Raw genomic sequence first — 18,981 nt, forward strand, 5'->3', positions numbered from 1 at the left:
GAAGACACACATGCTTTAGCTATCTAGAATGTAAAGAAAAATTATTTTCAGGAGAGAGCAATTCTCCAAACAGATGTACCCCAGTTGTAGCACTTTTTCCACATGGGGAAATATTTTTTCACAAACACATTTTTATAAAAGAACAAAAAATAATTAACCTATAAAACAGTGTGGGACTCTTCAGAGTTTTATATTTAAACAGAATTAAGTATATCCCACCTAGGAATAGCTTTGACTTACCTTCAGTGTTGAAGACTAAACTATTTCACTATTTTATGTCTCTGGATAATTGTAAATTATTTTATTATGCTATTATTAATATCATGAGTGCTAAGTTTTGGTGTTCTCTCTTACATTTTTTAAGAACACTTATTAGAGTATTTTTTCCTAGATAATAAACATAATTTGCAGAATAAGATTTGGATAGCAACTCTTCTTTTATATTCACAACATATAATTGACACATAAGTAACACAGAGAGGGGTCCCAGGCCCCCGGGTTCCTACTGTGGCATTCTGATACTTTGGAATTTGTAAGGTAGGATCTCAAGCTTTGAAATGTGATACAACTGCGTACATTTTGTAAAATCATGCGTGTCCATTGTGAAGCATGGGTCACACAGTTTTTTGTTGTTATTTGTGTTACTAGATAACATCACCAAATATTCACCAAGGTGGGAGAAAGAGATAGCATAGCAGCACATATAGAAGATGCCAATGTCCTGTACTTCAGGAGTTACCATCTTCAGACTCCTTCAGGAAGCGCCAGTATCCTTGTGGTTCACGTGAACAACGACCCCAGAGATTTTTCAGTTTCTAGCGACACATCTGCATGTAACTGTCCCAATAATTTGTAACACCACACACACAATGTAATGAACGTAATGCAAACACACAGACCTTACCCAGAACAGTACATGTGTTCATGAAAAATCGTATGCAATACTTTGGGGAAGTAAAAAAATTGCATTATTTTTTGCATCCCATTGACTTTAACCAAACCAATACTATCTTTTCTCAAGTTTATCAGAAAAAAAACCTATCAATAAAAAAAGGATTGTATTTCAGACATAGATCTAATTATTCAAATCTTGTTTGTGCATACATTGTAGATGGTAAGTTGTGCTTCTGTTTGATTTTTCTTGCTTTGCAAGGGTCAGTTTGAAATGTGGCGATGGTTCTCAGACCTTATAAACACACGCAACATGAAGTCAGAGAAAGAATGACTTGACGCATTTGGTTATTACCCTGACTCACCCTTTCTAAGAGAATCTGATTTATATTCTGTTCCAGGTTGTCACTGTTTGCTCCTATATGGAAAAAATTGTTTTTATCCTGCTGTTCAAGCTTGGGTAAGTCAGAAAACAAAGTAAAATAAGCAAAAGTTATAAATGACCCACGGCTATGGAAAAATCGTCTTTAGTAAGCAGAACTCACTCCCCAGTCTTCAGCGGAAGTTACCAGTTCTCTTGAATAAACATCCTTAGAATCATGGATGAGGACGCCCACAGCCATGACACAGCAAGATATACTCTTACAGTGCTTTCAACATGTGAATGTTTAGATTCTGCTCATTACTTCATTTTTCCCCCAAATGGCCAGAACTAACTTATTCCTCACAACACTGGAGAATTTAAATACCATGTGGAATAAAGAGAAAGAAATAAAGCCCTTGGCAACTGGAGAGTAATTAAGGGACCATCAGAGAAGTCTAAAGAGAACAAATGTGAAGATCTCCATGTTTTGTGCAGTGCAATCATTTTTTTTTCTGTATTCCCATGAAGCATTCAGTAAAGCGTCTATTTCTGACAAATGCTTGGTAAATTTTCATCTCTTTTGGGAGTTGCAAAAAAATACTGAGTACATTATCATGGAATAGAAATCCGAAAACTCCATAAAGAGCCAAGATATGTGGAGCAAATCTGAGCTAGTTAACTGGAATCTGTCATTTTCCCCCCTTTTTTCCCAAATGTTCATGTTCCTGCTGTCTTTTGCAAAGTCCTTAGACAAAATGCTAAAAAAAGAAAAAAAAAAACCCTCAAAGAAGCAAATAAAAAACCACCTAGATCATTCTCTTCCATTTCCATTATTATAAAGTTATTTTCATATCCACTCCACCCCCACCATATGCAGTATCTTCTCACTGCCCTGGACAAATTACTCCATTTCCTGCTGTCCAACTGTAGCTAAGGTGCACATTGATGACTGTGGGCAAGGCAGTATACTCAACAATAAGCCTGCATCTACATTCTCGAGTGACGCAGTCTCCAATGACCAGTATCTCACTTTCTATCTGCATACCATTCTAAACTCAATAAACTTAAGATCTCTCACTGGCGGAACGGCAACAACAATATTACTTATTTCACAGGGTTGTTGCAAAGATTAACAGAAAACCAGGTAAATGACCTAGTTAAATTTGTCATGACACATTAGGCATCCAATAACTGGTAGCTTCTATGATGGTGAGGATAATTATGACCATTGAGACAATATGACAATTACTAACGTTACAAAATAGCATAGTCTTACATTGGAAATTTTAAGCATGATTTTTGTGTTCAATAATAACTTCAAATACTGAAATTCCTGAAGATTCAAAGAATGTTGCCGAAGAGTAGACTAGCAGGTAACGCGGGTCCTGCTCTGAACAGTTTGATGAAGGAACCTGTGCCTCCAGTCGCTTCAGGTAAAGTCTTTCTTAGCAATTCTATGGAGAGATGTACCAATAACAGCAAGACTGACACCAAAATATGTGGGGTAGAATCATGAGGAAAAGATCTTATACAGACATTTGTAATTTTCCCTTGAAGAACAATTGCACTTGCAACAGTTGAATTTTGTTTTACCTTATTAATTGTAAGAAAATCTCTACTATTCTTTATTTTTCCTCTTGTGTAAGGAAAAATGATGTCATTTGATACTTAATAGCTCTTGCTCTGGTATTTTAATATATTTTTCTAAAATAAGGAACTAATGGTAGGTTTTTAACACATTACTATTTCTTGTGTTTCTGATCTTAGAAATGTCAAGTCAATAAAATTTAATGCTACAGATTTTTTTTGTCATCGACAGAATTTGAATGGTATTTGCTTTTCTGTTTCTGGAGAAAGAAAGAACAGAAAACACTGTTTTAAATCATGTCATGTTTAAAGTTTGTAGATTCCTATTATGCAGTTGGATACTATCCATCTTTGACTATCTAAACCATTATCATTGGGTTTATAGAAAGCATATGTAATAACGTTACATTGAATTAGGTGTCCAAGTTTTTAATAATGGTTTACTTCCTTTGTATTATTCTGTTAATCTCTTCTACCAATAGTTGGGTTTTTGTATCAGATTGTTTATAAAGTATACAATAAATTAGGAGTAAGAGAGAAGAAATTTTTTTATTTTTCCATAATATATAGAAAAAAGAAAAATAACCTAATTGTTGTGTGACTTATTTTCAACTAGTCCACCACGTAACGCACAGCGAGGTGGCTAAATGTACCATCTCGTCTAGGTGTCTGTTTTCCTTCCTGATGCTTTCCTTCTTGCTGAACTGTAAGATTTCAAGATCACTATCACTCAAATTGCCTCTCACTATCACATTGTCCACCCCTGCCCGCCTCATTGCGAGAATAACCTACTGCCCACCAAATTTCTCTAGGTTATCTATCAGGAAGGAAGGATCAACGTTTACTTTGACATAATAAAATGTAATCAAAACAAAAGAGTTTGTTCTACAGACTCAATGAGCTATTTTTTATACTTTTAAAAAAAATTTAACATACTGGATCATCTTAAAGACATGGTCTAGGCTCACACAACAAATTCCAAATAGTTCAGCCTTGATTGAATATAGACACTTTATCATCAGAAAAAAGTTAGATTTCAGCCATTTATAAAATATTGTGCATTTATCCCACATACTCAAAAAATTTGATATGTACCCAAATTATATAAAAGAATATTTTATATATAAATTATATAAAGTTTATATATAATTATATCATATATAATTAACATATATTAATTATATATAAAGTATATAAAATATAAATTATATAAAGAATATTTTACTTTACCTCTCACTATAATTTTATAGTTGTTAATAATTGAATGTCTGTTTTACTTACTTATTTCCTGTTTCTGTAAAATCCATAAACTTTTAGACACCAGACATGTTGTTTAAATATATTTATTCCTCTGTATTTATTGCTTATTTTTTTAATGACTAGACCATCTACAAAGGTATTGTTATAATTTCCTGCCTCCAATAATGTCAGACAAGGCTCAACACATTTCAAAGGTTTAAAATCCTACACAGTATATTCTCTGACCACTCTGAAATTCACCCAGTATGTCTACAACCTCATCACAAATTCAGAAATTAAGAAGAGAACTTCTAAATTATCCATAGGGTGAAAAGTAATTATGGAGGATATTAGAAAATATTTTGGACTGAAAACATGCTTCCTTAAAATTTTAATATGAAGATTTCAAATAACTTACTCTTTTTAAACTTGTTGAGATGGATGTTTATGTAATTTTCAGAAAAAATGTAGAAAGGATAAAACACTAAAGATACGGGTAGAAATCAATGAAATAGCATTCAAACATGCTCTAGACAAGTCAGCAAAATCTAGAGTTAGCTCTTTGGAAAAAAAATCATAAAACTGATAAACCCCTGGGAATACTGATCAAGAAAAAAGACAGAAAACAGAAACAATACTAGAAACGATAAACGTACATCATCAATCTCGAATTTGTCAACAAAGATGGTGATAACATGTGAGGGAAAATGGTACTAATTTTGGAGTATAGATTAAATAGTTTCAGCTTTAGAAAAATACCATTTACCAAGCCTGACTAAATAGAGATAAAAATCCAAATCATCATATAGTTTTCAATAAATTGAATTAATTAGTAAAAATATTCCCACAAAGTAAACTCCAGACCTCAAACACTAAACTAGTGAATTCTACCAAATATTTAATGAAGGAATGATACCAATCTTTCCCAAAATTGACCAGAGAATAGACAATTGATAAATACGTTCTAACCAGTTTTGCATACCAGCAAAAATTTGATACCAAATCTTAACAGAGACATGATAAGAATAAATATTATATGCTGATCTCATATATATACACACACACAGATATCCTTAAAAACGTGAAATTGACATAATTGAAAAACCATTCACACTAGCAACCTAAAAATCGAGTTAAACTTCCCTAGTCTGATAAAGGAAGCCGTGTACAAAACACCTAGGTGAAATATCACACTTAGAGAAATGTTGAAAGCTTTCTCCCTAGATCTGAGACTAAGACCAGGATGCCTCTCTCATCATATTTATTCTGTTTATTACTGAAGTGTAAGCTCATCCAACAAGGCATACACATCAAAATGGAATATATAAGCCTTTGAAACAAAAGAATAAAACTCATTATACACAGTCTATATGGTTCTGTATATAAAAAGTTTAACAGGGGCCAGCCCAGTGGCCGAGGGATTAAAGTTCGCCCGCTCTGCTTGGGCGGTCCCGGGTTTCACCAGTTTGGCTCCTGGGCTCGGAGATGGCACCGCTCATCAGGCCATGCTGATGCAGCGTCCCACATGCCACAACCAGAGGCACTCACAACTGGAATATACAGCTGTGTACCAGGGGGCTTTGGGGAGAAGAAGAAAGAAAAAAAAAAGAAGACTGGCAACAGTTGTTAGCTCAGGTCCCAATCTTTTAAAAAAAAAAGTTTAACAGAATGTACAGAAGTTATTAGAATTTAATATAAAAATAATCAAATTTAAATACTATGAATGAAGAGAAACTGAAACTTTAAAATATATAACATTTACAATACTACCTAAAATATTAAATACCTGTGAATAAATATAAAAAGGATGTTCAAGAATTTTACACCAAAAACTATAAATATGATTGAGAGTAATTAAAGGATATATAAATTAAATGAAGGATAAAGCATTTTCATGGGTCAGTAGACAAACTGTAAAAAACTGTGAATTCTTGGGGCTGACCTGGTGGTGTAGTGGTTAAGTTCACACGCTGCTTCAGCGGCCCAGGATTGGAGGGTTCAGATCCTAGGTGCAGACCTACACACAGTTCATCAGGCCACGCTGTGGAGGCATCTCACTTACAAAATAAAGGAAGATTGGCACAAATGTTAGCTCAGGGACAATCTTCTTCAAGCAAATAGAGAGAAACTGGCAACAGACGTTAGCTTATCTCACTTATCATAGTGTCCTTGATGTTCTACGTCATACTACAGCATATGGCAGAATTTCATTCTTTTGTAAAGGCTGAATAAAATTCCACTGTATGCATACGTCACATATTGTTTATGTATTCATCCACTGAGGGGCACTTGGGTTGTTACCACCTTTTGGCTATTTTGACTAATGATGCTATAAATATTGGTGCAGAAATATCTGTTTGAAAATTTGCTTTCAATATTCTGGATATATACTCAAAAGTGTAATTGCTGGATTACATGGTGAGTCAATGTTTAATTTTTTGAGAAACAGCCATATTGTTTTCCACAGTGGTTGTACCATTTTACATTCCTAACAGCAATATAGTGGTTCCTATTTCTCCATGTCCTCACCAATTCTCATTTTATGGTTTTGTTTTGGTTTTGGGGTTTTTTTGTAATAGTCATCTTCACGGTTGCTAAGTGGTTTGGAGTTGCATTTCCCTCATGCTTAGTGATGTTGAACAACTTTTCATGTGTGTATCAGCCATCTGTGTATGTTCCTAAGAGAAATAGCTATTTAAGTCTTTTGTTCATTTTTGAATTGGGTTGTTTGTTTTTTGTTGTTCTTGAGTTGTAGGAGTTCTCCATTTATTCTCATATTAATTTCTTATCACATATATGATTTGTAAATCTCTTCTCCTCTTTAGGCCGTCTTTTCACTTGTTCAACAGTGTCCTTGGATGCACAAAACTTTTTAATTTTGATGAAGTCCAGTTTCTCTATTTTTTCTTTTGTTGCCTGTGTTTTTGGTGTAATATACAAGAAGCCATCACCAAATCAAACGCCACGAAGCTTTTCCCCTATGTTTCCTTCTAAAAGTTTCATAGTTTTAGCTCTTATATTTAGGTCTTTGATCCATTTCGAATTAATCTTATATATGGCATAAGATAAGAGCCCAACTTAATTCTTTTGCATGTGGACATCCAATTTTTCTAGCAGCATTTGCTGAAAAGATTGTCTTCTCCCTTTTGAATAGTTTTGGCACCCTTGTCAAAAATCATATGAACATATATATGAGGCTTATTTCTGGGCTCAATATCCTATTCCATTGGTCTATATGTCTTTCTTTCGGCCAGAACCACACTGTTTTGATTACTGTGAGTTTTCAGTAAGTTTTGAAATCAGGAAGTGTGAGACCTCCAACTTTGTTCTTCCTTTTCAAGATTGTTTTAGCTATCTGAGGTTCCTGGAGATTTCAAATGAATTTTAGCATCCTATCTTCTATTTCGGCAAAAAAATATCACTGGGATTTTGGTAGAGATTGCACTGAATTTGTACATCAATTTGGATAGTATTAACATCTTAATGAGATTAAGTCTTCCAATTCATGAACATGGAGATGCCTTTCCATTTCCTTGTGTCTTTTTCAAATTTTTCGGCAACATTTTACGGTGTTTAGTGTCCAAATCTTTTGCCTCCTTGGTTAAATTTGTTCCTAAGTATTTTACTCTTTTTGATGTGATTGTAAATGGAATTGTTTGCTTAATTCTTAATTTGCTTTTCAGATTTTTCACTCTTAGTATATAGAAACCCAGCTGATTTTTGTGTGTAACTTAGCATCCTGCAAGTTTGCTGTATTCGTTTAATAGTTCTAACAGGTTTTTTTGGTGTGTGAAATCTTTGGTGTTTTCTACATGTAAGGTTATATCACCTGCAGAAAGAGATCATTTTACTTCTTTCTTTACAACTTGGATATCTTCTTTTACTTTTTCCTGCCAAATTACTCTGGCCAGAACTTCCAATACTATGTTGATTAGAAGTGGTGAAAGAAAGCATCCTTGCTTATTCCCGATCTTAGAAAAAAAGCTTTCAGTCTTTCACCACGGAGGATGAAATTAGCTGTCAGGTTTTCTTATATCATCTTTATTATTTTGAGGTAGATTCCTTCCATTTCTAGTTTGTTGAGTGTTTTTGTCATGAAAATGTGTTGAATTTTGTCAAATTCTTTTTCTGCATCAATGGACTTTATTATGTGGGTTTTTTCCTTCATTCTGTTAATGTAATATATTACATTGATTGATTTTCATACGTTGGACCTCCCCATCCTATATATTTCTATGGGTCAGTCCCCTTACTCATTTCCATGTTTTTTAAATATCATCAGTCAGTAATGTCTACTGTGGCCATTCTATTTAATTTTGCATTCCTTCAGCTCTGTCACTCTCACTTGCCCTGATTTATTCACTCTTTGTTTTTCCTATAACACGGGACGCTGGCAATAGATTCTTCCAGTTTTTGTTTATGTGGATATGCCTTAATTTCATCTTCATGTTTGATGATAGTTTCACAGGATATAATAACCTTGGTTGAACATTTTAATTTTTTCTTTCAGTATTTTGGACAACTTCTGCTGCGTGCTGTCTTCCATTTTGATTATGAGAATTCAGTGCTAATCTTATCGCTGCCCCTCAAATATGATGTGACCTTTCTCTTGCTGCTTTTAAGATTTTGTCTTTCAGTTACTTGACTATAATGAGTCTAGGTGGGGTTCCCTCTGTGCTTATATGACCTGGGGTACATTGAGCTTCTATAACATGTAAAGAAATATTTTATATTCTTTGATATATAAAGAAACATCCCAAACCTAATTTGGAAAACTTTGGCCAGTATTTCTTCAAATACTTTTTCTGCTCCCTTTTCTCTCTTCTCTAGTATTTCGTTTATACATATTTTTAAATGTTTGATATTTTCCCATCAACATTTTTTAACATTGTTCTTTGAGCTATGTAATTCTATTTCAAAATTCACTGATTCTTCTGCTATCTCAAATCTATTGTTGAGATCAATTAGTTAATTTTTCACTTCAGTTATTATAATTTTTAGCTCTGGAATTAACGGTTCTTTTTTATAGATTCCATTTCTCTTTTTATTTTTCCTAATTGTTGATTAACGATTAGCATATATTGCTTTTATCATTTGAATATATTTTCATTTAATTCCTTGAACATTTTAGGAACATCTGCTTTCAAGTCTTTGCCAGCTAAACCCAACATCTGTGTCCACTTGGGTTCAGTTTCTACTGACGGATTTTTTCTTAAACATAAGTCACACATTTCCATGTATTTGCATATCTAGGAATTGTGGTTGAGAAACTGATGTTATAAATAGCAAATGAGACAACTTGAGATTCTCTTTTATTTTACTGAGATGTTGCTTTCTTATTTTAGGGATAAAACCTGACTTAAACTGTAAAATCTCTCTCATGAACTGACATATACCAGTTCTTGGTATATGATGTAGTGTCTGGGTTTTTCCATTCTTTTTTTGTCCTGGCTCCCTGCAAGTCTCCTGGTGATGGTGTAGTTTAGGGCCATCCAACGATTTGGGGAGAGTTATGCTTAGACACCTTGACCTTGCAAAGCTTCCAGTCTCTCACACCCGAGCTGCGTGTGGACTGAGGAACTGGTTCAGAGGTTCATCTCAGTCCTTCTATGCTTCCCTCACTGCCAAGACCTCCCAGTCACATTTCCAGAGGATCTGCTGACAGCTCCCATTCAAGACCTAGGATCCATCCAGTAAAGCTGTGGATGTTGCTGTGTGCCTGAACTGAGTCTGTCCACACCAGCCGGTAAAGCTTTGGGGAGCGTCTACTGCCCTGAATCGAGTCCTCCACCTGAGATAAATGCTTTGGGGTTTTGCTTCTCACCCAAATGGAATCTGTCGCCTCTTTCTGGCAATGCTGCTTGGTTTTCTCTGCCAGCCACAAACTGAGCTCTCCAACTCCTGCAGCTGAGGCTGTATTTCATCCTGTCCAAGTCCGGGTGAAGCATTTGAGTACTCCCAGGCATTGAAGTCTCTATTCCCACACAGTAGCAGTTTCTTATGAGCAAACAATTCTAAATTGATAATCTGTGTTTTGTCATTTTCTCAGGTCTTCAAATGGTTGTTTTTAACAATCTTTCCAGTTTTACAATAGGTTGAATGAACCACGATTATCAACTCTCTTTTTCACACATGTTCAACTCTTTGTTCCTCCCTCCTTTTGCCAGGATAACCTGGAAGTCATTTTCAAAAGCACTTTTAAAATCTTGTTCTGAACCTAGGCAACATCTATATTAAAGCAGGTGAGAAAAATACAAATCTAGTGACTCACTTTACCATAATGATTGCATAATTCAAATGAGCCTTCATTGTTTCCTGAAAAGTGTATCTTTATCAATTCACCATCCACTCTTCCCAACTGTATTAGTCAGGGTTCTCCAGAGAAGAAGAACCATAGGATGTGTGTATATATACATATAAATAAAGAGATTCATTATGAGAGACTGGCTCAGGCAATAATGGAGGCTGAGAAGCCCTAGAATCTGCCATCTGAAAGCTGGAGACCCAGGAGAGCCAGTGGTGTGGTCTAGTCCAAGTCCAAAGGCGTAAGAACCAGGAGCTCCAATGTCCGAGGGCAGGAGAAGATGGACGCCCAGCTCATGCAGAGAGCAAATTCATCCTTCCTTCACTTCTTTGTTCTATTTGGACCCTCAACAGATAGGACGAGGCCCATCCACATGGGCCAGAAACGCCCTTACAGACACACCCAGAAATAACATTTACTAGCTCTCTGGTTATCCTTAGCCCTTTCAAGTTGACACATAAAATTAAGCATCACACCCACCTTCTAAAACTCCTTGCCTTTTCTTATTCTTAGAAAAAGACCTCGCTACTTATTTCAATAAAATATAACAATTAGATTAGAACCTTCACATGCTCTCACAATCCACCTGTATCTGAAGCCAGATATTCTGCTTTACGTTATGTAAAAATTCATGAACTGTCCTACTCAAAAACTTCACTCCAAATTGTGTCTCTGCTTCACCATAGTTATTTCCTATTTACTAGATTATTCCCATCGAGACAAAATATGCTAAGCACCTCCCAATTATAAGAGGAAGCAAATAAGTAACCAAACAAATAAAACCTTTATTTGACATGAGAGACTTTTTCGATACTACATTTCTCCACTGCCTACTGCATCATAATTACATGAAAGCATGGTCTCTACTTGCTCTAACCACCCAAAATCATGATTTTATCTCCACCACCAACCATACTACATGTATCAGGCTCACTGTCAATCTTCATATTTTTACACCTGATTTTCAATTCATAATCCTCATTTATTGCCTCTCTTAGCAACAGTTGACATAGTATTTTTTTAATCTCCTTGAAAACTTTTTTCCCTTGGGTTCTGTGACACCACACTCCTGTTTTTTTCCTCAAACTTCACTGACTATTCCATCTCTGTCATCTTTGTTGGATTTTCCTAATTCTTCTTGACCACATGATGTTGTAGCAGTCCAGCTGTCAATTCTAAAACATCTTCCCTTGCTATACTAATTCCCAAAGTGATTTCATCTCTATGTTGATTGCTCCCAAATTTATTTTACCTCCAGTTCAAACTTCTAAACTGAATTTAACACCAAAATATGCAACTTTGAACATTTTTTTCTATCTGTATGTAAAGTAAGTAACAAATTTAACACATCCAAAACAAATCTCTTGTTTTCTCTCAATAAAAGCTTATTCCTGCCATGTTTCATTTCTCAGTAAATGGCATCTCTAAACACTTGGTCACTTTAGTCAAATGTCTGTGAATCATCACTGACTCCATTCTCTATTTCACACCACACATCCAATACATTTCTAAAAAGTCTTCTCCGTGTCTACTTTCAAATCCTGAATTTGACCTCTTCTTGCCAGTACCACCTTTTTCAAATCCACCATTACCTGTCCTCTGCTAGACCTCTGTAGCAGCCTTTCATTCCACTCTTGAACCAAGTGTATACTCCTTACAGTTTTCAAAGTCATTGGTTTAACATGCAATTTCGTCATGTGGTTTCACTACTCAAAATTTCCAAACAGTTTCCACGATGCTTAAAACATATGTGACTTATTTTCCATACCTGTGCATTTATTTGATTGATCATGTTAACTTTCCTCACAGTATTTATAAATAACTGATATTATATCATAGAGACAAACTTGTTTGTTTTAGAAAAACATTCTTGAGACATTTGATGTGATACTCTGGGTTCACCTTGGAGTCATGTGCTTGCATTCCCAAGGCCAATTTGGATTTTGCATTTCTCACCAACAGCTGAGCACTGAGAGCCACCACGATGTCATCTTTATGTTGGTACGGAGGTGATAGTGGCATTTACTGCTCCTACACAATGCTTTGGTTTGCTAATTTATAGCAGGGCTAATCTCATATATTGTGACATTGCTTTTATATACCTCTTTTATCTTTACTCTTTTTATCATTAAAATTTTATACACATTGTGTGTTAAATTATTAAAATAATGGCCTACCATTAATTTTACACTAATAATATACTTGAAATATGAAAATGCACTCTACAAAGTATTTCTTAAAAACAAATTAACATTCTAAGATATAGTAAGACTGAACATTTATGTGATAATTGGTATATTTTTCTATCTCCCAACACTAGAAAGAAAAGGTTCATAAAAATCTTGGGTTTACTATTATATCCAAGTGTCAAGGATAATGTGTGGTTGATAGTAGACAACAAGTATTTGTTGGTTGAAAAAATACTGAAGAACATTTGTAGGGTCACAGATTAAAACTGAAAATAATAGATATTCAGAAAGATACTTTAAGTTGCACACTCATCAGTAATAAGTAAGATTGTCATTTTCACTTTACTTTTTTATATTCAGAAATATCATACCTTTTTAAAAAAAATGTTATAGTCATAACCCTTGTTTATTCTGTAAATTTTGACTACTAGTAAGATGAGATGTTTAGCCGCATATTTGATAGCTATTTATTTTTCTCATATTTATAAGTGATTTGTCAGGTACTTTCCCCATTTATCTTTTGGACAAAATCTTTAATTCTTGAGAATATGTTAGCATCTCAAAGAGAATATATTAGTGACAATAATAAAGATATTTTCATTAAACATAGCAACAATGATTAAAATTACAAAGTTCTGGTGAGATAAATAAAAGGAGATCTAAATAAAATGAGAGACATACTGTGTTCATGGATTGGAAGACAATAGTAAAGATTCCCATTCTCCCAAAATTTATTTGTAGGTTTTATGCAATAAATAAAATGAGAGACATACTGTGTTCACGGATTGGAAGACAATAGTAAAGATTCCCATTCTCCCAAAATTTATTTGTAGGTTTTATGCAATTCCTATCAATACTGCAGAAAGGTTTTTGCAGGCATATACAAGTTTACTCTAAAAGTACATCAAAAGGCATAGGCCCTAGAATACCTAGAATAACATTGACAAAGAATAATAAAGTGGGAGGAACCATTCCATCCAATATTTAAGCTTCCTTTATAGATATAGTAATCAACATAAATATACACATATATCAACGGAACAGACCAAAGAACCCAGAAACAGACCAACATAAATATGCTGAAATGATTTTTGACAAAGGTACAATAATAAATAAATGGAGAAAGGATGCCCCCTCCAACAAATGGTGCCACAGTCAAAATAAATACATAAATAGACCTTGACCTAAAGGACACATGTTACACACCCATTAACTAAAAATGGATCATAAACTTAAGTGTAAAATGTAAAACTTTTAGAAATAAAAAGACATAGGAGAAAATTTTCAGATCTAGGGCAAGGCAAAGAATTTTAGACTTGACAAAAAAAGTACAAACCACCAAAGAAAAATTTATAAACAGATCTCATCAAAATATAAAACTTTTGTTCTACAAATATCTGTGTGAAGAGAATGAGAAGACAAGCTGGAGTTGGGAGAAAATATTTGCAAACCACATATATGACAAAGGACCAGTATCTAGAATATATGAACACTAGTCAAAACTTAATTGTAAAAAGCAACTGATCACTTTAGAAAATGAGCAAAAGGCAGAAGCAGCACAGGAAAAGATGTCCCACATCACCATCTACCAGGAAATGCAAATTAAACCACCATGAGACATCACCACACACCTAACAGAATGGCTAAAATAGAGCATGGTGATGATACGAAATGCTGGTGTGAGCCTGGTGAGAATGGAAGATGGTACAGACAGTCAGAAATGAGTCTGACAGTTTATTATAAAACAAATGTGCAATTAGCAAATGGACCAGCAATGCACGCTAAGTCATTTATCCCAGGGAAATGAAAACTTACGCTCACACAAAAAGCTGTACACAAATGTTCATGACAGCTTTACTCACAATAGCCAAAAACTAGAAATGGCCTAGCTGTTCCTTCATACCTGAATGGTTAAATAAAGTGCAGTATGTACATACCACAGAGAACTCAGCAATAAAAGAACAAACTCGATACACCCAACTTGGATGAATGTCAACAGAATTGTGTTGAGTGAAAAAAGCCAATCCCAAAAGGTTCCATAATGCGTGATCCAATTTACATGACATTTTTGAAATGACAGCCTTTAGAAAATGGAGAACAGACTAGTAGTTACAAGGAGGTAGTGCTGGGGAGGTGGGGAAAGGGGCAAGAGGAGGTCTGTGTTTATAAAATGACGACAAAAGAGTCCTTGTGATGGTGAACCTGCTCTGTGTCTTGACTGTGGTGGTGGATATGTAAACCTACAAGTGTGATGAAAGTGCACAGAACCAAATACACACACACATAAGTATAAGTAAAACTAGAAAACCCAAGTAAGATAAATGGGTTGTATTAATATCAATCTCCTACTTCTGATATTGCACTATGGTTTTGCAAAATGTTACTGCTTAGACTAAATGTTTGTGCCCCCCCAAAATTCATGTGTTGAAACCTAACCCCCAATGGGATGGTGTTAGGAGGTGGGCCTTTGGGAGGGTATTCAGTCATGAGGGTGGAGCCCCACGAATAGATTAGTACCCTTATGAAAGAGATCCCAGAGAGCTCTTTCACCCCCTCCACCACGTGAGGACACAACGAGAAGATGGCGTCTATGAAGCAGGAAGTGGGCTCTCACCAGACACCAAATCTACCAGTACCTTGATCCTAGATTTTCAGCCTCCAGAACGGTGCGTTATTTATAAGCCACTGAGTCTGTGGTTCTTTGTTATGGCTGCCTGAAAAGACTAAGAGAGCCACCACGGGGGGAATGGGATAAAGGGTACACACGACCACTCTCTATATTCTTTTGTACAAACACATGAATCTACAATTATCTCCACAAAAATTTTAATTACAAATAAGTCTAAGAATGATACATTTTGCAACTAAAGCAGAAGCCATTTCCTCCAGAAAAACAGTCCTTCAAATGTCATACTATAGGAGAACCATATATATAAATTATATTTGGAATAGAGATGTTTGCAGAGATTATGGATTATGAACTATTCCAAATATAATACTGCTATTGTTTAAATAATGTTATTTCTCATGGTAAAATATTTTAGAGTAATTCCAGGAGGGTCTTGAACACATATTTTGCCATCATGTTAAACTGACCCTCCCCCCCAGTCTTCTCGCTCTTTTTATAGCTCTTCGAGCTCATTATTGATTTTTAGTTGTTTTTGTTTACTTGTTTGGAAGGGTTTTTCCTTTTTTTTATTATTTTTAGGAAGATTAGCCCTGAGCTAACTACTGCCAGTCCTCCTCTTTTTGCTAAGGAAGCCTGGCCCTGAGCTAACATCTGTGCCCAAAGTAGAGGACTTTATATGTGGGACGCCTGCCACAGCATGGGGTGCCAAGCTGTGCCATGTCCACACCCGGGATCCGAACCGGCGAATGGAACGTGCGAATTTAACTGCTGCGCCACCGGCTTGGCCCCAGGCTTTTTCCTTTGAATTTCTATTAAATAGCTAAAGTGAAAGACGTTTCTTGGTTGATCACAATAACTGTACTGCAGGAGTGTTTCTCTAATAAGAGGATAAGTACATGTTGTAGGAATAATTCTTCACGGTTGTGTTCTCCAGAGCCATGGGGAAACTACCAAAAGTTGTGTGGGGTTAGCCTCAGTCTGTGGTTTCTTCCTCCGGGAATGTCTGCACGAGACTGAAGTCTTGGCGTGTCCTTCTTGTGGAGCCACACCAAACAATGCCTGCCACTGCCAGTTCTGGATTCAAATCCAGGATAACACTGCTGAAAGGCAGGGTGTAGGGCTCTACAAATCACTAGCCGTTGATACAGAGCACATTGTAACCAGTACGAATATAAATAATTTTAAAATGTTGCCATTTCTGAAGAATGGAACTCAAACAACTGCATTTCATCACTGTAGTAATCATAGATGATTTCCATTATAAATTATAAATATTTCTATCCAGACAACTGCACGGTTTCATATGGTGATTGTAATTTCAACATCAGTTTGGGATAATTTACAACATAGATCTGAAAAGTGAATCCCATGAGACCTGATTTTTCAAGCAACATGTGGTGAGAGAAAATTCATTTTGAGACCTTTTAACACTGTGTGCTCAGAAAATTTTACTAGAATATTTTGTGGTATCATTAGTCAAAACCTTGATTAAACCAGTCTCTCATTTCTCTTACTTAGAAGGCACTTTCATCCCTTCATTGATTTCATCACTAAATAGTTGAGTATATTTAACTCAATGGGTCCTTCCTAAACTAAATCAATTAGGCAAGTGATGAAGCTAAAAATTTTTTGTTTGTTCTTGTTAATCATGATGTTCAAATACTGGATTTCCATATTAGTCCTCTTTCTTTTCATTCTAAAGTTTCTATCACACCAGTGCATCTATTATGATTTGATAATTCAACTCGTGAAAGAAAACTAATCATTCATAAGAAATATCGCCAGGCCTGATATTGCTCTGTTTGAGTATTTTCCCATATAATTGTATTGCCCCTCTAAATAACCAAGACGTGACAGTAATAATAATAGTAATCCCCTTTCACAGGGATTATTTTATGTAATTTCCACAGTAACTCTATGAGGAATGTACTAATGACCCTGAGCTATAAGGCCAAAAAGAGGAAATGGAATCCAAGTCTATCATAATACAAAACTCATGTTCTTAAACACTTGAAAAAAACATTTGAGACAAATACCACAGTTCCCTAGCTAAGGATATTTTTGATAAAATCACTTCTACTAATGTATGTAGAATAGATTGAAGGTGACAGTACCTAGATTGGAGCAAAACACACCCATGGGATTTCCCATTTCATGTACAAGGAAACAAATTTCAGCTATGTTCAATAAATTTCCATAACCACAGAGCTATTTTCTCAAACTCCACACCACGTTAAATAAGACCTACAAGTTCCAAAATTCCAAAGCTGATCTTTGAGACTCTTCCAGCTTTCATTATTGTCTCCACTTCTGCAAAAGAGGGGATGTAGAACAGAGGAGGAATAAAGGGGAAAATATTCTCAGCCATGAAACTGTGCAGCAGGTTTCAGGGCCTTCTACAGAACGATGTCAGGCCTTCGAAGAAACACTACCATTCCATGGAAACTGGAGAGTAATGGAAAACAACGCCAAATCCCGACGTGAAAAAGAAAGTCCACGTGCTGAGCAGTACCTATGCAAAGGTGGTGAACACTCTGAAGTCAGAAAGCACAGGAGCCCATCATCGCTCTATCATCTGCCAACTGAGTAGCTTCTCTCAAGTTACATCATTCACTAGACCTTAGTAGTTATGTCAGAACAGCCCTGTTGTAAGAATTAAATAGGACAGTCCACATGAAGGGATTAATACATTGTTCTGCACATAGGAATTACTTAATACTTGTTAGCTGCTGCTCCTGTTGGCATTGTTGATGAGGCTGTTGTTACTTTAATTGCTATCAACCAAAGGAAACTGTTACATCAGTTTTTCTAAATAGGGGGTTTAGTAAATGGTGATAAAGAACATTCTTTGATTTAAGCAACTATGAGATGCTATCTGTTTTGGTAATTCAAGCGTAAAGTTATAAACCTACTGAGAGAAATGTGACATACATCTATAAAGACACATTTATAACCCATGAGAACAAATCAGGGATGCGGTGCAGAGAGACACTTCTTGGCTTCAAAGTGATAGAGTGCAGTCGTATTTTCACTTTCTGGACTTGGGCATTACCCCTAAGTAATAAGGAAAATCAGAAATGCAAAATCTTGATTTAATAAAAGTTAAAGACAGGTGCATCACCATCTGCTACATCCGAGTATCGCTGTGAAGTTCAGCAAAGACAACAGAGAAGAGTTTCCTGAAGGGTGGTGACCAAAAGGAGTAAAAGTTGGTCTGATCTCAAATTTCTCCAAAGCAAAACTAAATTCTAGGAGACTGAGAAGCTCCAAAGTATGCAGGGACAGGGCGAGCCAAGAATTTTATAAACAGCCAAACTGAAACTAAAATTAAACAGCAATAAAATAAAAAAAAAATTAAAATTCAATAATCTATCACTCCTTCCTAAGAAAAAACTACTGGAGGACAAATTCAACCAAAAGATGACCAGATAAACTACTCTCAAAGAGATGGCAATGTCATGGAATCTATTTTACTGTAGGGAAAACGAAAGCAAATATGTTATTTATTGGTAAAGAACAGAATGTTCGTGTCATAAGCCTTAACAATGCAGAAATAGATTAAAAAATTTTGAGGAAAGACCTAATGAAAGTGTAAGACAGTGTAAACATACTGATTCCATCATCTTTTAGAGCAAGATAAATGATAGGAATTAAATATGATAAATTAGAAGAACATAAGTGAATATGAGCATAAAGGTAAAGAGCAAGAAAAATATTTTACATAGTGAAATTAAGAGAAGACTATTGAGGGAATAGAAATATATTTATTGCATTCATG

This window comes from Equus przewalskii, chromosome 30, assembly GCF_037783145.1.
Source record: "Equus przewalskii isolate Varuska chromosome 30, EquPr2, whole genome shotgun sequence".
NCBI lineage: Eukaryota > Metazoa > Chordata > Mammalia > Perissodactyla > Equidae > Equus > Equus przewalskii.